This window comes from Salmo trutta, unplaced genomic scaffold (assembly GCF_901001165.1).
Source record: "Salmo trutta unplaced genomic scaffold, fSalTru1.1, whole genome shotgun sequence".
In the NCBI taxonomy this organism is placed as follows: Eukaryota; Metazoa; Chordata; class Actinopteri; order Salmoniformes; family Salmonidae; genus Salmo; species Salmo trutta.
This window is the reverse complement of record NW_021823297.1, coordinates 21,840-49,203: the sequence shown is the minus strand read 5'-3', so window position 1 is coordinate 49,203 and position 27,364 is coordinate 21,840. Positions and strand designations below refer to the sequence as shown.

General features: G+C 45.5%; 2 pseudogenes; one reads left to right on the top strand and one right to left on the bottom strand.

The window, feature by feature from the left end:
* Positions 1–85: 85 nt before the first annotated feature.
* LOC115190077 (ruvB-like 1) lies at positions 86–7,527 on the bottom strand (annotated as a pseudogene).
* Positions 7,523–27,248, top strand: LOC115190078 (selenocysteine-specific elongation factor-like; annotated as a pseudogene).
* Positions 27,249–27,364: the final 116 nt, after the last annotated feature.

The following is a 27,364-nucleotide window of genomic DNA, read 5'->3' as shown; positions in this document are numbered from 1 at the left end:
AACCAGGCTCTAGGAGAACTGTGTGTGTTGTGTACCTGTGGTCTAGCGTTGGCAATATCCAGGTCGTGTAGCGTGACGTCTTGGATTATCTCTTTCTTCTTGTGGCCCCCTTGGGCAGCGGCACGTACTCCTCAGCCTCCAGGTCAACTCCGTGGCAAATGTGTCACACCGACCTTGTCTCTGCGCACACGCCACACACAGATGGAATGGTTAAACACAGAACACAAGCATACTGAACAAATATATAAATGCAACATGTAAAGTCTTGGTCCCATGCTTCATCAGTTGAAATAAAAGACCCCAGAATGTTTAATACGCACAAAAAGATTATTGCTCTCAAATTTTGTGCACAAATGTTTACATCCCTGTTAGTGAGCATTTCTCCTTTGGAAAAATAATAATAAACATTATCATTACACAGGTGCACATTGTGCTGGGGACAATAAAAGGGAAATCATATTTTGTCACACACAATGCCATAGATGTCAAGTTTTGAGGGAGTGTGCAATTGGCATGCTGACTGCAGGAATGTCCACCAGAGCTGTTGCCAGATAATTGAATGTTAATTTCTCTACTGTTGACCGCCTATGTATTTTTAGAGAATTTGGCAGTACGCCCAACCGGTCTCAACCACAGACCACGTGTAACCACGCCAGCCCAGGAACTCCACATCTGGCTTCTTCACCTGCAGGATCATCGGAGACCAGCCACCCAGACAGCTGATGAAACTGTGGGTTTGCACAACCGAAGAATTTCTGCAGAAACTGTCAGAAACCATCTCAGGGAAGCTCATCTGTGTGCTCGTCGTCCTCACCATGGTCTTGACCTGACTGCAGTTTGGCATTGTGACGACTTCAGTGGGCAAATGCTCACCTTCGATGGCCACTAGCACGCTGGAGAAGTGTGCTCTTCACGGATGAATCCCGGTTTCAACTGTACCTGGCAGATGGCGTCGAGTGGGCGAGTGGTTTGCTTATGTCAACGTTGTGAACAGAGTGCCCCATGATGGCGGTGGGGTTATGGGAAAGCATAAGTTAGACACAATTGCATTTTAACGAAGGCAATTTGAATGCAGAGATAACGTGACGAGATCCTGAGGCCCATTGTCATGCTATTAAGCTGCTGCTATCACCTCATGTTTCAGCATGATAATGTATGGCCATGTTGCAAGGATCTGTACACAATTCCTGGAAGCTGAAAATGTCCCAGTTCTTCCATGGCCTACACACTCACCAGACATGTCACCCATTGAGCATGTTTGAAATGCTCTAGATCGACGTGTACAACAGAGTGTTCCAGTTCCCATCAATATCTAGCAACTTTGCAGCCATTGAAGAGTGTGGGACAACATACCACAATCAACAGCCTGATCAAGTCTATGTGAAGGAGATGTGTCACGCTGCCTGAGGGAAATGGTGGTCACACCTAGGGCTGTGGTGGTCAGGACATTTGTCAGCAGGTGATTGTCAAGCAGATAACTGCTTGTCTCAACGGTAATTGACCATTAACATAAACACATTTAAATCTCCTGGCTTCCACACACAGCCTACAAGCCACTGATGCAGACCTTTGGAACATCTCCATTTTAAAAAGTCTAATAATCCATGTAATACAGCCTACACCTGCACAATAAATCCATTACTATTTTAGACAGCTCTAAAGAAACAGGATATGAAGAAAATGTAGTCTATTTCAGAACAGAATAGCATACTGACTTGTCCTTATGTTAGGCCCTGATCTGGCTATGCCATATGACTGTGGGCTACACTAGTTCATTTAGCAGACACGATTTGCTTAGAATTCCGTGGCATTATTTTATAGCATGACGAATACAATCGAACATAGCTTAATAAAATAGAAAGGATATTTTCTCCAAACAATTTCAATAGGAAGTGTGCACATGCAGCCATTCTGTGTTGAGCGGTTAAGATAGAACTGGTCCTCCGACATGCTTAATTTAGAGTTATTAATGTAACTTTAGTTGTAATACAAACATTGGGCTAAATGTTTTGATGTTTAATACATTCTAAGGCTGCACGATGAGACTAATGATGATTTGAGAAAAGTCACAAGCTGCACATACTTCAGTCTCTCGTTCACAATTTGACAAACACTTGATCATATTCTTACCAAGCCTCGAATTTCCCGGCGGCCCACCTTGGGTGGCCAAAATGCCTCCTAAAAAAAACATGAAATTTGCGGCCACTTGTGCCCTTGGGCTGAATATAATAGGCTAATTATATTTCCCTTCTCCCGGCTGCCGTGCTCCACAGCACCCCTCGCTCACATGGTGCTCTCAGATGTAGCCAATGCCAGTCACGTGATCGGATCCTTCTCACAGGCATTTCAGCTAAGTAGGCTACCGACGCATCCGGGATGCAACTGCTCGCGTCCCTCTTATCGAATTCCCAGGCACATATTGAAGATGTTAGAACTGTCCACATTTAGCCTACTTTTCGTCAGCCATCAAGATGAGTAGGCTAACGAACAGCAAAAGCACTGGCCTGTCAATCTAATATAGTAGTATAGTACAAAAGTTGACCTATTCTATTGGTCAACTTGGCCTCTGCAAGGAATATATATTCCAAACATACTCTGGGACAGCAGGGGTGAGGCGCGATAGCCCAAATTAATACCACCACTTGCATAAAAAAAAAACGTTTAAAATCAATGAGGCTGATCGTTTAGGTTAAAATGTTGATAAACTATTAGGCCATTTTTTTTTCACATTATAAGCGCAGCAATGCGAATACGGCAGTAGGCTATTAGCGCGAATGTTCCAAAATGCAATCACTTAGCGGGAAAACACCGTTCTCGAAAGTGACGGCAAATGCGATTATGCATGCAATGCTTTATTTTAAAGGTATATTTTTAATGGTGAAAATGATCTTCCCCAAACTTGAAACTCATGCGCAGCCTATGTGCAAGTTAGGCTCTAAACCGGTTAGAAAGCGGATTAAAGTGCATCATTTTTTAAAGTTATTTGGCCACTTTAGTTGTGATACAAACCTAACAAAACATATAGGCCTATGGGCTAGGATACATGAGGCATGCGACTATGATTTCAAAAAGTAGCAAAAAAAAGTATGAGCTGTTTCTTGCTTTAATGCAGAAGCTGGGCATCATTCACAAGTGATAATACATAATTCACAAGTGATAGGCTAATAGTATCACCCATCAGACTATTCTTAACGTAATGTTGTCTTTACATATAGTATAATATTTGAGTTGTGATTTAGAATGGGCCATTATAATGCACCTGTCTCATAACAGGGGCACGAAAAAAAAAAAATATGTCATCTATGCACTTAAAAAGCGAATGGAGGACACTTTTCCCATGGTTCATTTTCATTCCAGCCAGGTAGGCTATGCTCCTGTTGTACAAAAAAAGCAATGTCCTTAATATGGGAAGTTGATGAATAATATAGACCTAGCCCATAGAAAGCTGATGGGATCCTCCTATTTTTAATAGAGGCCATCTTTTCTCACACAATTGCATAGCCTATAAAAATGTTGTGCAACATGAGCTCATGAAGTGTTTGATTAGATTTTTGATCACATTTGCATTGATGGGAGAGTGATTAGCGGGACAATAAGCATCAGAGCTTGGAAAAGCCTAATTACTGTGACTAAACGGTCACGTAGAATTTGACTGCGTTCGTGACTCATGACCGCCGTGTGACGGTAATACAGGACCATCCATAGTCACACCAGATACTCACTGCTTTTCTGATCCACACCCCCCTACTTTTTTTTATAAGGTATCTGTATTCCCAGTCATGCGAAATCCAGATTAGGGCCTAATGTATGTATGTATTTTAATTGACTGATATCCTTATATGACCTGAACTATGTAAAATCTTTGAAATTGTTGCTTTATATGTTTTGTTCAGTGTACTAGCTCAATCCCATCAGAGGTGGTCTGGTGGCTGAAACTAGGCCCATCACTTCATAGGGGAATAAGATGAAGGGAGGAGGGGGAAAGCAGGGGTATGATTGGACTCAATGCCAACTCGAGGAGGGCATGAAAGAGGCGGGGGGATGAAAGAGTAAGATTCAGGGAGGGTCCTACAAGGGCTGTCAACAGCAACAAATGTAAGGACCACCCCTCCCCCCGGCCCACCTGCAACCTCGGCCCACCTGCACCAATTAAAGAAGCCGTCAACACACGCGTCAACACAGGCCACGAGGCCCGTCCACCAGAACAGAGGGAGAGATGGAGAGATAGGGGGAATAAAACCCAGGGCCGATGAAGAGCTGGAAGAATTCCAGTGTACAGTTGAGAGATGAAACAGAGCCGGAGGACTGACGGAGATGAAACAGAGCCGGCATGGAGGACTGGGGCATAAGGGCACAGCGTTTAGTGTAGTTTGTAAGAATATTCTTCGTTTGTGTACTTGTTAGTTAGTTTTTGTACTATGTCAATTACTTTGACTTTGAATTGTTTGAGCCACTGTAAATGTGTAATTTGTGTATGGGAGCCTTTTCAAGGTGAGCGTTTGTATAGAAGTGTATTAAATAGGTGGAAGTGTATTGATACCTTGACAGCTCCACTGTTTGATTCAATGTAGATGACGTCTCCTGCCTCCACACGCTCCTTCTGCAGGCTCTCATAAATACTGGGATCCAGCTACACACAAACACAGACAGTTAGATAAAAATGAGTGTTTTTACAGAGCGCGTCATGCCCCTTCAAGAGTAGAATGAAGTTGTCCCTAGACACTGAGCTAGGGCCAGTTGTGTCCCCCACTCTCCCTAACTGTTATAGCTGGGATTTGGAGAGGCTAAGCTGATCCTAGATCTGTGTCTAAGGCCAACTTCTACATGGACTGGTCTAGCCTCCGACAGGTGCCTGACCTTGAGCTGCTTGGTGCCCTTGCCTGTCTTCAGTCCGATGATGACATGGCTGATGGTCTTCCCGTAACCACCCATGGGGTTCTCCGTCTCACAGGGGGTCAGCTCTGTAACCTCCCCCTCATACACCTCCTTGGTTTCCTTGATACGCAGCCCTGGAGGAGGGAGGACAGGGTCACACATACTGAATGAAGACTCTGTAAAGCCTTTATTCTCTTGAACCAATAAAACCATCCTTTATTCTACCTGGCAGATCATTTATTGGAGAATGTGAGACTGTGAGAGGAGAGTGAGTGTGTGTACAGTGCATGGTCCTCTTTCTGTGTAATGTGATCACAATGTAGCCCTTGTTCCTTCTGCATACAGCCTCTCGGTGTGTGAGTGGGCTACAGGTGACTGGGGGGGTGAGCTCCACGCTTCTGAGGGAAAGGCTGTTTTTCAGAGTGCACTTATCAGGGGGTGTCGACATGCTCAGAATGTACCCTGCCCTTTCCCTCCATCGTAACACTCATGTTCTGTGTCCTGGCTCCATTCCCTTCTCTGTGACAGTGAATAATAATAATTTGGCGTGGTGCTTATATGTGTCCTGCTACACACAATTGTGTAATGTAAATTAGTTTTTTTGCATATTCCAACTCTCCCCGAGACACCTGCAGGGAGTGGGGTGACGGCCATGGCCACCAAGTTAAGTGCTTTGTTCAAGGGCACAGCAATACATTTTTCACCTTGTCGGCTCCAGTATTCGAACCAGCGACCTCTTGGTTACTGGCCCAACGCTCTAACCTCGAGGCTACCTGCCATAATGTTAACACTCGAACAAACCCCTTCCCCCAATGCCCCTTTCAAGCGTTTTCCCCAGTGTCAACAGCCACACTGATCCCCTACCCTAGTCAGCCTAGTAGGAGGGGCGTGGAGGAGAACCCCTGGCTCTGGAGTCTATTCTGATGGTGGTGTAGTTGGTGAATGAAGGGTGCAGCATTATCTGGTCTCCAATTGACCCAGGTATATATGTGTGTGTGTTGTGTGTGTGTGTGTGTGTGTGTGTGTGTAATCCATTCCCAGTGGCCCGTGTTTGTGTGTGGTCCCTCACCTATTGCCCTCCTGAAGTTCTCCATCAGCACCTCTGTTTTCTTGATCTCTGAAGAGTAGACCTCACTACCCACCATGGGGCAGAATGGCACCTTGTTGCCCAGTTCCTGTGCCATAGCCAAAGCCAGGGCAGTCTGCAAGGGGGAGAGAGATGGTGCAAAGTAGGGTTGGTTAAAGTCTCAAGTCTCATATTATTTCTATTCATGTGGAGGCCAAAGGTATAATCATCAGTCCAAAAGTATGTTTTGCAACAAAAAACAAGTTTCTATTGGACAAACTCAGGTAGGTCCCTCCCCATTTTTTCACTTCCATTTGGTTCTAGTTGGTTCCTAGTGAATACACCCCTGGAGACACAGCAAGCATATTAGACATTTCACAATTACTTTCGGGTATCATTGAAGTACTGAAGTAACATTTTGTCTACCTTTCCTGTACCTGGAGGTCCAGCCAGTAAAACTGCCCTTCCTGACATCTTCTTTGAGCGGATCAGTTCCACAATAATACCACAAGCCTGTTGACAGAAAAAACATAATTAACATAAAATATTGAAAGACATAGAATAAAGAACATTCCAAAGGACAAAGACCTGCAAAGTCACGTGATATCAGAAATACCGTGGCTAAATAACTAAAGTAGCCAACTCCAATACTTACGTTCACGCAACTAGCTAGCTAGGCTAACTTACCTCTCTTGCAGCCTCCTGCCCCACAAGACCTGACGCATTTTGCTTTGCATTCCCGGCCTCGTCTAGCCCAGTCCTTTCACATGGCTGTGAGAAGCGACGCGCTGCGTTTTCGTGGTGCTTTTCACTTCCTCGATCTTCATGACTGTGTTATGTTTATTAAACTATTATAAGTAACCAATACCATCTAACAATAATGCCCCCTTACTCGTTATTTCTTCAATGTTTGAATCTGTTATAATCGGCGCGTTAACTCCAAACACACATAGAGCCGGTCTGTTTCCATGTGGGTTACCAAGGAAGTACAACCGTAAAGTTTTTTGTTCTGGGGGTACACTATTGGACAATTATGCTCTTCTGTTATAAAGCGATTGGATAGAAGCACTGTCACTCTCACTCATAAGAAAACACCACGCCTCTCTTTGGCTTTTATTTCCGCTTGTGTTTACGTCACATTGACGTTACGGAAAATGGTACAGACTTTGAGATTGGTTCCGCCCGATGTGCGTTCCATCGCCTACAATCTCTTATCCAAGTTCTAGACGGATATTTCTTCACATATCACATTTATTTTGTAGCCTATGCTTGCGAGAGGGACTAAAACGTTACTCCAACCGGCATATTTTCCAAATTACTGTTTTTATTGATACACAGTTTACAGTAAAGTTTCGTGTAATTCGACAGCTAACGTAAACTATATTTCATAAAAATATGAATGAATTGTAAGATTAAGAGTTTAATGAATGACGGTTAGTTTAACGTAAAAGTAGTCAATTGTGTTACGTGTAATTACGGAAAGTAAACTAGAGTTCAAGGTCCAGCCGCGCTACCAGCCACGCTACGTGCTGAGACTGGTTGCGACAGGAACATATAGCTAGTTAGTCAAAACTACCAGTCATGGTAGACTCGAGCAACAACCACCCGAAGACCCACAATTTTAACGTGGGGGTACTTGGGCATGTCGACAGCGGGAAGACGTCGCTTGCCAGGGCTCTCAGCAGCACAGCGTCCACGGCTGCCTTTGACAAGAACCCGCAGTCCCGAGAGAGGCATCACCCTGGATCTTCTTCCTTCACCATGGACCTCCCAGAGCAGCTGCGGGCGGTGTCCGGGTGCCGGGGCTATGACAATCTGCAGTTCACGCTGGTGGACTGTCCTGGACACGCGTCCCTCATTCGCACCCTCATTGGGGAAAAGGAAGCGAATGAGGATCGTGTTACTGTTTTAACTGCATAAATACATCTATTCCCTAACAACAGTGGCAGGACAGCAAATGCTCAGGTGTTGACATTTGTGTGATAGTGGAGATCCCATCACTCACACTAATGACATGTACGTGAAATAAATGTGTCACATGCTTTGTAAACAAGTGTAGACTAACAGTGGAATGCTTACTTACTGGCCCATCCCAACAATTGCTGGGGTAAAAAAATATATATTACACACACACTACATGGCCAAAAGTATTCCTCGTTGAACATCGCATTACAAATAATGGACTTTAATATAGAGTTGGTCCCCCCTTTGCTGCTTTAACAGCCTCCACTTATCTGGGAAGGCTTTCCACTAGTTGTTGGAACATTGCTGCCACAAGAGCATTAGTGAGGTCGGACACTGATGTTGGGCGATTAGGCCTGGCTTGCAGTCGGTGTTCCAATTCATCCCAAAGGTGTCAGATGTGGTTGAGGTCAGGGCTCTGTTTTGGCCTGTGAAGTTCTTCCACACCGATTTCGACAAACTTTCTGCACAGGGATATTGTCAGGCTGAAACAGGAAAGAGCCTTCCCCAAACATTTGCCACTAAGTTGGAAGCACAGACTCGTCTAGAATGTCATTGTATGCTGTAGTGTTAAGATGTCCCTTCACTGGAACTAAGGGGCCTAGCCCCAAACCATTAAAACAGTGACACAATGACTTCTTATGTTGATAGTCACTAAGCTTTCAGTAAGGCCATTCTACTACCAATGTTGGTCTATGGATATTGCATGGCGGGTGCTCGATTTTATACACTGTCAGCAATGGGTGGCTGGCTGAAATAGCCAAATCCACTATTTTGAAGGGGGGGGCCACGTACTTTATTTATATATAAACATGAAGAATAAATACACAATTAGTAACGAAACTTGGCTATATACACGGGGGTACCGGTTACCGAGTCAATATGCAGGGGTAACGAGGTAATTGAGGTGGATACAGTGCATTCGGAAAGTATTCAGACCCCTTGACTTATTCCACATTTTGTTACGTTACGACTTTGTTGCTAAAATGATTAAATGTTTTTTTCTTCATCAATACTACAAACAATACCCCATAATGACAAAGTGAAAAAAAAGACAAAACATTCACATTTTAAAATAGAACCTTATTTACATAAGTATTCAGACCCTTTGCTATGAGACTCAAATTGAGCTCAGGTGAATCCTGTTTCCATTGATCATCCTTGATCATTCTGTGGTAAATCCAATTGATTATACATGATTTGGAAAGGCACACACCTGTCCTATATAAGGTCCCACAGTTGACAGTGCATGTCAGAGCAAAAACCAAGCCATGAGGTCGAAGGAATTGTCTGTAGCGCTCCGGAACAGGATTGTGTCGAGGCACCAGATCTAGGGAAGGGTACAAAAATGTTCTGCAGCATTGAAGGTCCCCAAGAACACAGTAGCCTCCATCATTCTAAAATGGAAGAAGTTTGGAACCACCAAGACCCTTCCTAGAGCTAGTCCGCCCAGCCAAACTGAGCAATCGGGGGAAAGGGCCTTGGTGACCAAGAACCCGATCATCACTCTGACAGAGCTCCAGAGTTCCTCTGTGGAGATGGGAGAACCTTCCAGAAGGGTCAACCATCTCTGCAGCACTTCACCATCAGGCCTTTATGGTAGATTGGCCAGACGGAAGCCACTCTCAGTAAAAGGCACATGACAGCTCGCTTGGAGTTTGAAAAAGGTACATAAAGGACACGCCTATGTGAAACAAGATCTCTGGTCTGATGAAACCAAGATTGAACTATTTGGCCTGAATGCCAAGCATCACGTCTGGAGGAAACATTGCACCATCCCTATGGTGAAGCGTGGTGGTGCCAGCATCATGCTGTGGGGATGTTTTTCAGCTGCAGGGACTGGGAGACTAGTCAGGATCGAGGGAAGATGAACGGAGCAAAGGACAGAGAAATCCTTTTTGAAAACCTGTCCCAGAACGCTCGGGCCACAGACTGGGGTGAACGATTCACCTTCCAACAGGACAACGACCCTAAGCACACAGCCAAGACAATGCAGGAGTGGCTTTGGGACAGGTCTCTGAATGTTCTTGAGTGGCCCAGCCAGAGCCTGGAAACTGAACCTGATCGATCATCTCTGGAGATGAAATAGCTGTGCAGCGACGCTCCCCATCCAACCTGACAGAACTTGAGAGGATCTGCAGAGAAGAATCTGAGAAACTTGCCAAATACAGGTTGTGCCAAGATTGTAGCATCATACCCAAGAAGACCTCAAGGCTGTAATCGCTGCCAAAGGCGCTTCAACAAAGTACTGAGTAAAGGGTCTGACATTTCTAAAAACCTGTTTTTGCTTTGTCATTATGAGGTATTGTGTATAGATTGATGAGGGGGACAAAAACAATTTAAGCCATTTTAGAATAATGCTTTAACGTAACAAATGTGGAAAAAGTCAAGGAGTCTGAATACTTTCTGAATGCACTGTATGTACAGTGTAGGGGTAAAGTGACTAGGCAATAGGATAAGTAATAAAACAGTAGCAGATCCGTGTGTGATGAGTCAAAATAATTATTGCAAAGAGGGTCAATGCAGATAGTCCGGGTAGCTATTTGGTTAATTATTAGTTGTCTTATGGCTTGGGGGTAGAAGCTGTTCATGGTCGTGCTGGTTCGAGTGTTGGTGCATCAGTACCGCTTGCCGTGCGGTAGCAAAGAGAACAGACTGTGACTTGGGTGGCTGGAGTCTTTGAAAAGTTGTAGAACCTTCCTCTGACACCGCCTTGTATAGAGTTCCTGGATGGGCAGGGAGATCAGCCCTAGTGATGTACTGGGCCGTACGAGCTACCCTCTGACACCGCCTTGTATAGAGGTCCTGGATGGCAGGGAGATCAGCCCTAGTGATGTACTGGGCCGTACGAACTACCCTCTATAGCGGCTTGCCGGTCGGACGCCAAGCTTGTTGCCCGTCAGGATGTCCAGCATCCCGTTGCAGAGGGAGGGTGTTCAGTCCCAGGGTTCTGAGCTTAGTGATGACTTGGAGGGCACTATGTTGTTGAACAGCTGGGTTTCTTTTTGTAATCCGTCATAGTTTGCAAGCCCTGACACATCAGATGAGTGACAGAGCTGACTTAGTAGGATTCAATCTTAGTCTTGTATTGACGCTTTGCCTTTTTTTTCTGGCTCGTCGGAGGTCATAGCGGGATTTATTATAGGCGTCCATATTAGTTTTCCTACTCGTTGAAAGCGGAAGCTTTCGCTCAGTGTAATGTTCCTTGTAATCATGGCTTTTGGTTGGGAAATGAAACGGGCCAGTCAACTGTCGGACAGCTGGCACTCTAGCCCTGAAGTTTGACGGTCAGGTACAGGAATAGCAATTGGCAACATACAATTACTTTATCAGATAAGGACAACATGTTCATGGATAATTGATTGAGGGTGGTAACTTCCGATACTGTAGAGCTTACTGTATTGCCTGGAACTCATGGAAGTTGCTGTCAGAGGTTCAACTCCCGATCCAGCCAGCAGAGGGCGAATGAGGACTGCAGAATATAGACTACACAAACACCATACAAATACAGTACCAGTCAAAAGTTTGGACACATCTACTCATTCAAGTGTTTTTCTTGATTTTTACTATTTTAGACATTGTAGAATAATAGTCAAGACATCAAAACTATGAAATAACATGGAATCATGTAATAACCAAAAATAACCAAATACAAATATATTTTAGAGTCTTCAAAGTAGCCACCCTTTGCCTTGATGACAGCTTTGCACACTCTTGGCATTCTCTCAACCAGTTTCATGAGGTAGTCACCTGGAATGCATTTCAATTAACAGGTGTGCCTTGTAAAAAGTTCATTTGTGGACTTTCTTTCCTTAATGAGTTTGAGCCAATCAGTTGTGTTGTGACAAGGTAGGGGAGGTATACAGAAGATGGCCCTATTTGGTAAAAGTCAGTCCTCATTACTTTAAGGCATGAAGGTCTGTGAACTCGGAAAATTGCAATCGCAAAAACCATCAAGTGCTATGATGAAACTGGCTCTCATGAGGACCGCCACAGGAAAGGAAGACCCAGAGTTTCCTCTGCTGCAAAGGATAATTTCATTAGAGTTAACTGCACCTCAGATTGCAGCCCAAATAAATGCTTCACAGAGTTCAAGTAACAGACACATCTCAACATCAACTGTTCAGAGGAGACTGTGTGAATCAGGCCTTCATGGTTGAATTGCTGCATAGAAACCACCACTACTAAAGGACACCAATAATAAGAAGAGACTTGCTTGGGCCAAGAAACACAAGCAATGGACATTAGACCGGTGGAAATCTGTTCTTTGGTCTGTTGAGTCCAAATTTGAGATTTTAGTTTCCAACCGCCATGTCTTTGTGAGACGCAGAGTAGGTTAACGGATGATCTCTGCATGTGTGGGTCCCACCGTGAAGCATGGTGGAGGAGGTGTGGGGGTGCTTTGCTGGTGACACTGTCAGTGATTTATTTAGGAATTCAAGGCTACCACAGCATTCTGCAGCATTATACCATCCCATGTGGTTTGCGCTTAGTGGAACTATCATTTGTTTTTCAACAGGACGATGACCCAACACACCTCCAGGTTGTGTAAGGGCTATTTGACCAAGGAGAGTGATGAAGTGCTGCATCAGATGACCTGGCCTCCACAATCACCTGACCTCAACCAATTGAGATGGTTTGGGATGAGTTGGACTGCAGAGTGATGGAAAAGCAGCCACAAGTGCTGAGCATATGTGGAAACTCCTTCAAGACGGTTGGAAAAGCATTCCTCATGAAGCTGGTTGAGAGAATGCCAAGAGTGTGCAAAGCTGTCATCAAGGCATAGGGTGGCTACTTTGAAGAATCTAAAATCTATTTTGATTTAACACTTTTTTGGTTACTACATGATTCCATATGTGTTATTTCATAGGTTTGATGTCTTCACTATTATTCTACAATGTAGAGAAATAGTACAAATAAAGAAAAAACCCTTGAATGAGTAGGTGTGTCCAAACTTTTGACTGGTACTGTATAATTTATTTCTCAAATCAACCATGCAAAGCAGCCATTACATGGTTAACGCACACTGACTGACTGGCCCCTCCACTATCCTGTGGCTTTGGCAAGGAGAGAGGTGGAATGGGCAGAACTCTCCAGGAGGACGAGAAAGATTTCCTATCCTACGGCTCAGTTGAACTCTGCTCACTCATTTCCCCTCTCTTCTTTCTTGCTACTGACCCCCCCCCCCTCCAATGAGGTTTGTAGGATTGATCCACTTGTTTAATTATTTCTATTCATATCAGGTAGTGACAATATGTTATCCCTGTAAGAGGAGACTGCTTTGACAGGCCTGAGAGGTGAGGGTGAGCAAACTGGGCATTGGTGGGAGAAGAGAACAGGGGGAGTCGCAGTAGAAGGAAAGTAGGATAAGGGGAATACACACACACACACACAGGAGTGCAGCCTGAGTCAGTGTATATGGCTGGTAGTTTGCTATATAAAGCCAGTGTGTCTCTGTGGATGGCAACATGCTGTGGATTAGGGCGGAAGGAAGGTGTGGGGAACGGGGTATGTACTAAGCTTCCCCTCCTATCCCAATGGGGAGAGCACAGGAAAGAAAGGGAGCCAAAGAGAGGCAGAGCAAAGAGGGGAGCACAGGAAAGAAAGACTGCCAAAGTGAGGGAAAGAAAGAGGGAGGAAAGACAACCAAGCGAGCTGGGTCTCTAATTTCAGCCCTCTAGCCCTTCTCCCTTCTTTACATCCCTTTGTACCCTCCCTCCCTCTTTCCCTCTCTTCTTGTTCTGTTGTTATTCTTGGTTGTCTGTTTCTGTTCCTGTTGCTCCATTGGTTGCTCAACTTATGAATTTGGTCATATGGCCCTCCAGGAGTCCTGTGTAGAGGAGCTGTAACCATGCAGTGCTGAGTGTGCACAATCATTTCACTACAGTAGTTTTGGACTGCGTGTTATTATTGACAAGTCATATAGCAATAAATGAAAGTATAATGGTGCGTGTGTGTTCCAGGGGCTCAGATCATAGACCTGATGATGCTGGTGGTAGACGTGGTGAAGGGGGTCCAGACCCAGACAGCTAGTGTCTGCTGATAGGAGAGCTGACACTGCAACCCGCATGGTGGTCATTCTCAACAAGACTGACCCTGCTGCCGCCCAACAAGAGACAGACCGCCATCAACAAGATGACCAAGAGACTGCACAAGACCCTGGAGAACACCAGGTACCACACACACACCACACACCACACACACACACACACACACACACACACACACACACACACACACACACCACACACCACACATACACACACACATACACACACACACCCACACACACACCCACACACACACACACACACCAACACACAGTCATTCTAACCCCTGTTTCATCCCCTGTTGGCCAGATTTAAAGACTGTCTTGTGATTGCCGTGGCAGCGAAGCCTGGGGGTCCTGAGGCCCCTGAAACAGAGGAACCCCTAGGGAGTGCCTGACCTAATGGAGGTAAGACCCTGAACACACTGGTGCCCCAGGATGTGCCTGCACTATTAGCGGTATGGGTTAATATTCTGACTAGACAGGACAAACCCGTTTTCCCAATTTCTGGTATATCATCAAGATAAATTAATCACAGCACGTTTTGGAGTCATTCAGCAGTTTGTACCTGGTTAATTAGAATGTTTTTGGAAATTAATGTTGGAAAGCAAACATTTTGTATTCCTAAAACATACATTGAAAATTATGCTATCGCTGATTCCTGTTGACAAGAACTTTTCATAAATGGGCCAATGTCAAAACAACAGTTTGAAGTGTCCAAATCAATAATCAATTAGATACAAAAACTATTTGTGATATTGAAAACCTAAACAAAAAATGTACTACCTACATATACAGTTGAAGTCGGAAGTTTACATACACTTATTACACTCACTAAAACTAATTTTTTAAATTTCTTGTTAACAACTATAGTTTTGGCCAGTCGGTTAGGACATCTACTTTGTGCATGACACAAGTAATTTTTCCAACAATTGTTTACAGACAGATTATTTCACTTATAATTCAAGGTATCCCAATTCCAGTGGGTCAGAAGTTTACATACTTGACTGTGCCTTTAAAACAGCTTGGAAAAATTACAGAAAATGATGTCATGGCTTTAGAAGCTTCTGATAGGCTAATTGACATCATTTGAGTCAATTGGAGGTGTACCCTGTGGATGTATTTCAAGGTCTACTGTCAAACTCAGTGTCTCTTTGCCTGACATCATGGGAAAATCAAAAGAAATCAGCCAAGACCTCAGAGAAAAAAATTGTAGACCTCCACAAGTCTGGTTCATCCTTGGGAGCAATTTCCAAACGCCTGAAGGTACCACGTTCATCTGTACAAACAATAGTACGCAAGTATAAACACCACAGGACCACGCAGCCGTCATACCACTCAGGAAGGAGACGCGTTCTGTCTCCTAGAGATAACGTACTTTGGTGCGAAAAGTGCAAATCAATCCCAGAACAACAGCAAAGGACCTTGTGAAGATGCTGGAGGAAACAGGTATAAAAGTATCTATATCCACAGTAAACGAGTCCTATATCGACATAACCTGAAAGACCGCTCAGCAAGGAAGAAGCCACTGCTCTAAAACCGGCATAAAAAGCCAGACTACGTTTGCAACTGCACATGGGGACAAAGATCGGACTTTTTGGAGAAATGTCCTCTGGTCTGATGAAACAAAAATAGAACTGTTTGGCCATAATGACCATCGTTATGTTTGGAGGAAAAGGGGGAGACTTGCAAGCCGAAGAACACCATCCCAACCGTGAAGCACGGGGTGGCAGCATCATGTTGTGGGGGTGCTTTGCTGCAGGAGGGACTGGTGCACTTCACAAATAGATGGCATCATGAGGTAGAAAAATTATGTGGATATTGAAGCAACATCTCAAGACATCAGTCAGGAAGTAAATCTTGGTCGTAAATGGGTCTTCTAAATGGACAATGACCCCAAGCATACTTCCAAAGTTGTGGCAAAATGGCTTAAGGACAACAAAGTCAAGCTATTGAAGGTGACCATCACAAAGCCCTGACCTCAACCCTACAGAAAACTTGTGGGCAGAACTGAAAAGGCGTGTGCGAGCAAAGAGGCCTACAAACCTGACTCAGTTACAACCAGCTCTGTCAGGAGGAATGGGCAAAATTCACCCAACTTATTGTGGGAAGCTTGTGGAAGGCTACCCGAAAGGTTTGACCCAAGTTAAACAATTTAAAGGCAATGCACCCAAATACTAATTGAGTGTATGTAAACTTCTGGCAATGTGATGAAAAAAATAAAAGCTAAAATAAATCATTCTCTACCATTATTCTGACATTTCACATTCTTAAAATAGTGATGATCCTAACTAACCTAAGAAAGGGAATTTTTAAGAGGATTAAATGTCAGGAATTGTGATAGCTGAGTTTAAAGGTATTTGGCTAAGGTGTATGTAAACTTCCGACTTCAACTGTACATGAGCCCAATAGTAATATATTACTTGTATTATCATTGTTTGTGAGCACCTTATAAACTGCATATGCACCAAAAACCCTTTTGGTTTGACAAGTGGCAATAAATCCCTCATATTGATTGGGGGGGAGATCAGGTTATATGCACAATAAAAAACACACAGGAACTGTAAATATTGTTTACATCACTGGTTAGAGGACAGCTGTTAAGGACAGCCTGCTACGTTTTGGAGTGATGCATTTTGATTTGGGGCTCGCCAAAACAGAAAGAGAAACACAGCACTTATTTGCCAATCACTCATGATCGATATCGCGTTGAAATCAATAGAACGAGAGGGGGGAGTCAGGTTGCATGTCCTGTTCGAACACTACTGAAAAACCACACTGAATCTGGGATAGTATGTATACTGTATCACTGGTTAGAGGAACAACTTGTAAAAAAAACATCCAGCTACATTTTCGATTGTTGCATTTTGTTTCAAGTGGATCGCCAATGGGGAAAGGTAAACGCAGCACTATTTGTTAAAGGGATACTTCGGGATTTGTCAATGAGGTCCTTTATGTACTACCCCAGAGTCAGATGAACTGGTGGATAGCATGCTAGTCGATACCCATAGATTTCCAGTAAATCTCTGGGGAAGTAGATGAGTTGTCAACAGCCCGAAGTATCCCTTTAATCACTCATATCAATATCACTTGAAATCAGTAGAGTGAGGCAAACGTTTGGATGGTAGGCGCTGTTTGAACTAAAACTATTCAAAGGCCACACTGAGTCTGAGGATATTTCTCTTATTATCACCGGTTAGAAGTTAATTTGCTAAAGACAGCGGTCTACATATTGCTTTGTTATTTAACTTACATGAATCACGCCCCTGCATATGATATCAACACTGACAAGTTTGGCTGTTATTTCAGTGATAGTTTGAATCTGGTGTGAGGCTAGCAACTTTTATATAGACCACCCCAAATTCTCCATGCTGTTTGAGTTCGAAAATGAGAGCACAGTTCTAACTCCTGTGACCCACAGTGCTTATGTCTTATCACAGGACAAAACCAAAGAGATTGAACTGTTTTAAGCAAATGATCTTGTACCATCATGCTGACTATAAACTTTTATACTAACATCACCCATCTGAGGTAAAAAGCATGTGTAATTCCCCCAATTTGATGTAGGGAAATTCCACGGTAATGGAATTACTGAAAATTGTACCAAACACATTACAGGAAGAACTGTGCTGATACAAAGTTTGGGTAATAGAATAAAACTTAGGTTTGACCGTAATTCTGTAACCAAACTTTCCATCTGCACAGTTTTTTCCAGTAGATGTGTTTTTGTACAATTTCAGTGGAGATTGTTAAAGTAGTCCTTGTGCATAGAGTTGTACGGTTTGTTAAACTTTGAAATCAATGGTTTGGGTTTGGTATACATTTTGAAGTGAAAAATTGGAGTCATGAAAAAATAAGAGTAATTTGGTTAACTTGGAAATTGCCCTGTTGGTCAGACGTGAGCTTGTGTAATGTAGTAACACATACTGTCACATCATGGAAAGTAGCGTAATGTAAATTAATTAAATGTGGCATAAAAATGCAATATTTTAATTTAGGATTATAGTTATAGTTAGTTAACTCACAGTTTTTACAATAATCACCATATATTTGTCACTAGTTTAACTATTTAGAGAGTTAAGTGCTCTCAAACAACATTTGAAAACCGGGTTGCTCTAGACTATAGCTTCCATAGTGTCTGTGCAGCAGCCTCAACGTTCGACGCCACTTTTCTTACTGGTGTGAAGACCGCTCAATGATACCTCAGTATCCTTTATTGAAACGGTACAGTAAAGGTAGATACCATAGAACAAGAGGCATAGGTCAGGGGGTCTGCCCTATGATTAAAACACCAGAGCCGCTGGTCAGGAAGTCTTTATGAAACCACAGGATGCACAGACTCAACACTAAGATAGCTTCTGATTAGGAACTGGCCCTCTAGTCTGTTTGTGTGTGTGTGTGTGTGACTAGCCTGAATCACACTCATGCCTACGATGACCGTACAATGTTTATGACAGCAGTTTGACTTTGCTCTGTAATGCACGTCTCCCCGAGCTGTTGAGGGAGCCAGACGTGCCTCCCTCACAGAGACCCGGGGGGGGAGCCCTGCTGATGGAGGTGGACCACTGAGACCCGGGTGAGCCCTGCTGATGGAGGTGGACCACTGAGACCCGGGGGGAGCCCTGGCTGATGGAGGTGGACCACTGAGACCCGGGGTGAGCCCTGCTGATGGAGGTGGACCACTGAGACCCGGGGGGAGCCCTGCTGATGGCGGTGGACCACAGAGACCCGGGGGGAGCCCTGCTGATGCGGTGACCACAGAGACCCGGGGGGAGCCCTGCTGATGGGCGGTGGACCACTGAGACCCGGGGGGAGCCCTGCTGATGGCGGTGGACCACAGAGACCCGGGTGGAGCCCTGCTGATGGAGGTGGACCACAGAGACCCGGGGGGAGCCTGCTGATGGCGGTGGACCACAGAGACCCTGGGGGAGCCTCTGATGGCGGTGGACCACTGCTTCATCCATCCGCGGTCGGGGCATGCTCATGACCGGAACCATCCTACAGGGGGCGCTAGCTGTCAATGACACCGTGGAGATCCCAGCGCTCGAGCTACGGTCACTGACCACAGAACGTTGATTTGCATGACCACTGAAAGAAGTCCTGGTCAGTGGTTCTCAACCCGCTAAGTCTATTGACCAACAAAAATTATTTGTGATATTGCTGATTTATTAGAGTACGTTAGTCAGTTGAATTAGTTTCATGGCATGCTCTTAGTCCCTGCTTCCAGAAAGGTGGAGAATCGTTGTTGCAGTAGAAGAACCCTGATTCAGATGACCTGGACAGCACAAGGCTGGAGTAGAAGTTACAGAGTTCATAAGTTGACTGGAAGAGGAGGGAGGGGAAAGAGGGATGGTAGTGTGGGGGTGGAGGATGTGTGTGTGTTTTGGAAAGGGCAGGATGGGGAGACTGGGGAGGAGGGGTGGAGGTTGACAGTACAGGAGCTGACTAATTTAGACCAGATGCAGTCACTCACATTTGTTTGTAGGCCAGCCTAGTCTAAACACCAGCTTATTGTATTCAACCTTACTATCAACTGGTGTCATTATAACATCCTCCATCAGGTGGCAAGCAAAAGCCTGAAAAAAACAGGCTTTTGTCTCAGCATTCAGTGGCATAGAAGAATCGTGGTTAGGCCACAACGACCATACTCTCAGTCACAACACAACAATGGACTCACAACAAAAACAACACTCAGTGATGGGTAGGATAATTGGCCCTGTAACCGAATGGCTGCTGGGTCAAATCCCTGAGCCGACAAGGTAAAAATCTGCCGCTCTGCTCTTGAGCAAGGCAGTTAACCCCCAACGACAATTGCTCCCCGGGGCACCGATGATGTGGACGTCGATTAAGGCAGCCCCCAGCACCTCTCTGATTCAGAGGGGCTGGGTTAAATGCGGAAGACACATTTCAGTTGAATGCATTCAGTTGTACAACTGACTAGGTAACCCCCTTTCCCTGTTCTGTTGTATATTGTACATGGTAATACCTCGTAATTTGCCAATTGCATAACTAACCTTGAACAAACATACAAGAGTTGGTTAGTTTGATTGTCTCTCTGTGTTTGTCTTTTAACCCCTAGGTGACCAAGAAAGTCAAGTTGACCCAGATGTTCCGTCAGCCGGTGTGTGGGGCCATGCAGGGTGACCGTGTGGGTGTGTGTGACCCAGTTTGACCCCAAATTGCTAGAACGGGGGTGGTGTGTACCACTGGTTCCCTACACACCCTCCCCGCTGCCCTCATCTCCGTCAGAAAGATTGGCTAAAGATTGGCCACCCATGCCAAGTTCCATATCACCGTGGGGCACGAGACCGTCATGGCCAGGGTCACCTTCTTCGGTCTGCCCCCTGGGGAGAACCCCCAGACCCCTACCACGGACCCCCAGCCATCCCCCTCCGACCCCCACTCCCCTCAGCCAGAACCCAGCCCCCTGAGCACACCCTTCTCCGTTGACCCGGAGTACTTCCACCAGGACGAGTATGTGATTGGCCAGCGGGAGGCCGGAGGGTCTGGGCCAGACTCGGAGCAGTGGGCGCTGCTGGAGTTTGAGCGTCCGGTCACGTGTCGCTCTCTCTGCCTGGTGATTGGCTCCAAGCTGGACACAGACATCAACGCCAACGCATGCCGGCTGGCGTTCCAGGGGCGTCTGCTGGAGGGCTTTGAGGAGAAGAGCTACTCTGAGACTACACTACCCAGACTACGCATCTACAAGAACAAACGCAAGGAGGGAGCGGTGGAGAGGGTGAGTGGACGCCCTGCTCGCCTCTCTCTGACACCCTGCCCTCCCATCACCCTTCATGGATCTCTGTCCTTGCTCCTTTGCCCTCTCTCTCACCCCTCTTCTCCCTCTTTCTCTCTCTCTCTAGTCTTTGTTTGGATTTTTCATTGCTGGTGGTGCTGGAGCGTGTTGCAGGGACTGAGCTCCCATTGTGCGCACACACACAGAGTCCCTGGGGCGGTGCGGGAGGGCAGCGTGGAGAGGTATGTGGGGCCTTGACCTGTGCTGGGCTGTGACACAGGCGTGTGGTCCCCTGATGCCAGAGGCCCCATCCAGACAGACTGGTGCTGTTTGGACACACCTGAGTGGCACAGGAATATACCCACATGGCTCTCTGCATTCCTCACGACCCGCACTCTAAGCCTCTTGCTCTCTCTGCTCTCTCACATCTGTTTCTCTCTCTCGCTCTCACTTCAATCTCCTCGCTCTCTCTCTCTCTCTCTCTCTCTCTCTCTCGCTCTCACTCTAAGCCTCTGCCTCTCTCCTCTGCTCTCTCACTCTGCTCTCTCACTGCTTGATTCTCGACTCTCCTCTCTCTCATCCTCTCTCGGGAAGGCTCTCTCATCGTGCTCTCTCTACTCACTCTAGCCTCTTGCTCTCTTCGCTCTCTCTCTCTCTGTTCTCTCACATCTGTTCTTCTCTCTTCATCTCCTCACTCGTAGAGCCTCTGCTCTCTCGGGCTCCCTCGCTCTGGATCTCGTCACTATCTGGTTCTCTCTCTCTCTCTCACTCTATGCCTCTGCTCTCGTCTGCTCTCTCTCTCTGTTCTCTCACGCTGTCTCTCCTCTCTCCTCCTCTCACTCTAGCCTCTGCTCTCTCCGGCTCTCTCTCCTATCTGTTTCTCCTCACTCTGTTCACTCTCATCCTCTCTCTCTCATCACTCTAGCCTCTGCTCTCTCTGCTCTCTCTCTCTGATCTCTCACTCTGTTCTCTCGCGCTCTCTCTCTCACTCTAGCCTCTGCTCTCTCTGCTCTCTCTCTCTGTTCTCTCACTCTGTTCTCTCTCTCTCTCTCTCACTCTAAGCCTCTGCTCTCTCTGCTCTCTCTCTCTCTCTCTGTTCTCTCACTCTGTTCTCTCTCTCTCTCTCCACTCTAGCCTCTGCTCTCCTCTGCTCTCTCTCTCTGCTCTCTCTCTCTCTCTGTTCTCTCACTCTCTGCTCTCTCTCTGATCTCTCACTCTGTTCTCTCACTCTGTTCTCTCACTCTGTTCTCTCTCTCTCTCTCTCTCTCTCACTCTAGCCTCTGCTCTCTCTGCTCTCTCTCTCTCTGTTCTCTCACTCTGTTCTCTCTCACTCTAGCCTCTGCTCTCTCTGATCTCTCACTCTGTTCTCTCACTCTGTTCTCTCACTCTAGCCTCTGCTCTCTCTGCTCTCTCTCTGTTCTCTCACTCTGTTCTCTCTCTCACTCTAGCCTCTGCTCTCTCTGCTCTCTCTCTCTGATCTCTCTCTCTGATCTCTCTCTCTGTTCTCTCTCTCTGTTCTCTCTCTCTGCTCTTTTTTTTCTTTCTCTCTTTGTGTACTCGATCCGTCATGTTTTTTTTGTCTCTCACCTTCACCCTCTTTCTCCCTGGCTCCATCTCACTCTTGTAATATATTTCTATGTTCCTCAGTTTGTCTTTCCCCTTTTGGCTCATAAGAGTCTTATCTGCCTCTCGTTGCTCCTGTCTGTCTCTGTCTGTTTGAGTGTTGTCTGCCACCCAGCAGCAGCCAGCAGTGTGTCTGTGTGTACACGCCCTCAGTCAGGGTCGCTAACAGGTCAGAGGTCAAGTGTGTGGACAAGTTTTACTGCTGTTAGCACCTCAGGCTGTTGACAGCCAACCCCACAGTTACACTTCAGTCCTTGACCCTCTCCCTGTGAGGTCAGACTCTGTTCATGTGGGTGTGTGTGGGTTCCCCTCACATAATGAGGAAGTGCTGTTTGTTTTTTGTTTTCTAAGAGGACATATACCTGAGATGTTGGAATGTTTGAGATATGACTGTGTCTTTAAGTCATGCCTTTGTCACAGTGTTGTCTGACATGTGTACCAACTGTAGCTTATCTGTGGTCACGCTTCAGTCAGAACCCAACGTCAGAGAGAGAGAAAGGGAGCGAAGGGGGAGGGTTCAGGAAAGAGTGAGGGGGAGAAGTAGAGAGAGAGAGACAGAGCGGTGCCCTCCCTTTATCGGATCAGTGACGGTTGAGAGAGTCTCAGTGATGGAGAGAAAATACAAACAACAAACAGAAGAAGAATGTGTAGAGGAATGAAAGAGGAGATACAGACAAACTGGTGGCAGGCCTAGGGCAATGTGGCTCGTTGGGTTGGGATGGGGTACAGAACAGTGTCATGGTGGGGTCAGCCACCCCCCACTATGGCGACAGAGTGGCAGCATGTTAACACGAGGTCATGTACCAGTGTCTGTTAAATCAGAGAGAGGAACATAGAAAACAAACACACACTGACCTCTCTGTGCTGGAGGAAGTTTATACTGTCAGACTCAATAAATAATTCAAGGATATGCTGGATAATTTTAGGATATTTTCCACGTGTGTTATTTGCTTTTATCAGTAACTGGAAGCTGTTCGTTGAATAATAATATTATTTAAGCTTATTACATTAGAATAATTATATTTTATATTTTCTTATATGATTTCTTTGTATCTGTCATTGGTTCCCCTCATGTCTCTTTACTCATCTCTAATATTTATATTTTCCTTAATTCCGTTCTTTTACTTTTAGGTTTGTGTGTACTGTGTGTTTTGTTGTGAATTGTTAGATAATACTTCACTGATGGAGCTAGAAACACAATAATTTCGCTACACCCTCAATAACATCTGCCAAACACATGAATGTGATCAATAACATCTGCCAAACACGTGAATGGGACCAATAACATCTGCCAAACACATGAATGTGATCAATAACATTTGCCAAACACGTGAATTTGACCAATAACATCTGATTTGATTTGGTCAGGTAACAGATGACTACACTGTGATTGGGCGAAACCTGTTTAAGAAGTAGACCAACCTGCAGTTGTTTTTGGGGTTAAAGGTCACTCTCAACCGGCGAGGCAGAGATCATCGAGGGCGGCTTCGGACAAAGTGGCAAGTTTAAGATCCGGGTGCCAGGTAAGTAGTGGTGGGGCTGGAGGTAAAGGTAGAGGTGGTGTATGAATCTGTTTAGGAAGAAAAGGACCACGCCGACGGTTGATTAAAATCCGCAGACCCATGGGCGTCCTATCACATTTTACCATCAGATATTGCAGTGGATGGGCGTCCTATCACATCTGACCATCCGATACCACCCATCATTTTCTATTAATTTCCTTGCGATTCTACATGTTGATTTGCCACTGTTCGTTGACAGCAGGTGATCTACTGTGCACGGCCAACGTTCCTTATGGTGTCTCTCCTTCGTAAGCTCCATTAACAGTCAAGATAAGGACTGTATCGTTTGAGTTTCTTACTGCGTTTGTTGCCAATGCATATTCCATCTGTTTATTAGTCAGAATTATGCAATTACATTTATAGTACAACCAAAGCATGAAAGGGGCCTTCTCTGTTTTTCCTGCATCTCTCTCTCTGGTTCCCGTGCTCGCAGTACATTCGTTATCAGGATCAGGATGTGGTTAGAGTTGTGGGCTGGGAATCCCACTCCAGCATTCCCAGGATTCCTCTGGGAGTAGCTCTGGGTCCGAGGGAAGTCTGCTCCCTGTTTATTTTACCTTGTGTCTCTCCGCTCCCCTCCGACCCACAGCTAGGATCCACACCGGGCCGGGCAGGAAGAGAAACCAAAAACATTTAGAAAGAGAAGCCTACCTATATCCTCTCAACTCACTCACATTCACGTACACACTCACACACATGCTCTTACATACACACTGACATACTTGGCTAGTCACTTAAGACATTCAGTATGCTCATTGCTCATACTCATACATACTCATAGTATGACGGTGCTGTGTGATCCTTTGACCTCTAGCTACCCCAGGTGTGTTGTGTTGTGTGTTGTGTGTGCTCCCTTTCTCTCGTTGTTGTTCTTTTCGTCTCCCCTCAGACCCCTTCATGGCACATGATTAAAGACAGAGAAAGCCACGGAGAGAGGGAGAAATGGAAAGAGGAGGGCTAGCCCTCCAGACCTCTCCACAACCTCCCCCCTCTCACACAGTCACTACTGTCCAATCCCCCCGCTATCCGCCCTCCCCTGGACCTGACCCCAAACTCATCCCCTACAAGCCCCTAAAGGCCACCAGCCTGGCACCAGACAGTTATTCTGTCTCTCCAGAGAGAGATGGAGGGATAGATGGAGGGATAGATGGAGGGAAAGGAGCAGAGAAAGATAGGGGAGTAGTGTGGTTTGTGTACGTGATGTCCGCTTGGATAGAACAAATGTTTTCATTATGTGGTTTAAATCAATACCACAGCTTGTTATACATGTGTGAAGGTGGCTTCAGGAGGCTAATTCACTGTGTGTGCGTGTTTGCAAATTAGTTGCATTTTACTCAAAACTTGAACTAGATTTGACCGTTTTATTGGACACTATCACATGATTCATTCTAGTTTGTATTTACTGCTATTTATCTAAGTGCTTCCCTTTGTGTGATTGTTTGCGTGAGTGTTTGTGTGAGTAAGTGAATGAGAGAAAGCGAGAGAGAGAAGTGGGGTAAGGCCAAGCGAATAGATCGGAGATATCCATCCCCGTAATCCTAACAACCCTCATGCTGGCATAACCATAACAATCTCCTCGGTGGCGCCGTGTGACGCGGGTAGGCGAGGTCAGCCAATGCAGAGGTTTGCTCAGGGAACATTTCTCAGCTCCACGTGAGCAGAAAAACAAACACACACACACACACACACACACACACACACACACACACACACACACACACACACACACACACACACACACACACACGCACACACACACAGGAATAGATGCCCCAGAGGAATCCACGGCATGCCCACAACCGCCTGACGACTGTCAGACACCAGTGTAAATGTCAGCCAGGACAGGACCGCCACAGAGAACCCTGACAGAGACACGGTTCTTCTACAACTATAGGAACCGTGAGACAAGACCAGCACAACAGATCTACACTATATATACAAAGTATGTGGACATCCATTCAAATGAATGGATTCGGCTATTTCAGCCACACCCATTGCTGACAGGTGTATAAAATGGAGCACTCAGCCATGCAATCTCCATAGACAAACATTGGCAGTAGAAGGGCCTCACTGAAGAGCTCAGTGACTTTCAGCATGGCACCGTCATAGGATGCCACCTTTCCAACAAGTCAGTTTGTCAAATTTCTGCTCTGCTGGAGCTGCCCTAGTAAACTGTAAAAGTTGAAGTGCTGTTATTGTGAAGTGGAAACGTCTAGGAGCAACACCAGCTCAGCCTCAAAGTGGTAGGTCACACAAGCTCACAGAACGGGACTGCCGATTGCTGCAAGAATGCTGTAAAAGAACGCTACCTGCCCAAATGCATCGTGCCAACTGTAAAGTTTGGTTGAAGAGGAATAATGGTCTGTGGCTGTTTTTCATGGTTTAGGCTAGACCTCTTAGATCCAGTGAAGGGAAATCTTTACATTTCAGCATACAATGACATTCTGGACGATTCTGTGCTTCCAACTTTTTGTAGCAACAGTTTGGGGGAACGCCCTTTCCTGTTTCATCATGGCAATGCCGCCATGCACAAAGTGAGGTCCATACAGAAATGGTTTATCGAGATCGGTGTGGAAGAACTTGACTGGCCTGCACAGAGCCTCAGCTGCTCTTGTGGCTGAATGGAAGCAAGTCCCCGCAGCAATGTTCTAGTCTAGTGGAAAGCCTTCCCAAATCAATGGAGGCTGTTATAGCAGCAAAGGGGGGATCAACTCAATATTAATGCCCATGATTTTGGAATGAGATGTTCAACAAGCAGGTTCTCTCTCCCATCTCCTCCATCTCTGTCATCAACACTCTAAAGAGCAGATATATACCGTTGACCCTGATTCACCAACTGAGAGCAGTCAGAACAGGTCTAGTGGTGTGGCCTAGGGTGGTCTAAGCCATTGCCTCCAGATCACATATAACGCTACAGCATGGGTACGAATCCGGCCCACTGCTATTTCAGCACACTCGCTCTTCTATATTTTCTCTCTACCTCTGTCCAATCCTTTGTTCAATTTTGATCATTTAAATGATTTATTTTTTGTATTTGTTAAATACCTATGTGACTTGTATAAACTACCAGCAATTCTAATGCTCATATGATTTCTCTTTATCTCTCCCTATCTCTTCCCCATTCCCTCTTTCTTCTCTTCAGAGGGTCTCAGTCTAGAGACTAAGCAGCTCCTCTCCTCCACCTCCAAGAAGAAAGGAAAGGGTGGGGCTAAGGGGGAACTAGCCAAAGAGGAAGATGCCAAGATGGACACTCAGCCAATCAACATCAGCCTCCGATTCAAGAGATACATTTTTGACCCCCACAAGAAGATGGTTCAGTCTTGAGGTGCGTTCAGTTCACTTGAACGTTTGCTACGTTGTGGAGTGGTTTGTACTGAACAACACGTTTCCCCAAAACGTTCTTGTATGTTCTTGAACAGACTTTGTGCTACGTTTGGTGGGTGTGGCGAGGTGTGGCTTGAAGCAATGAGTGATGTATTTAAAGGGCAGTG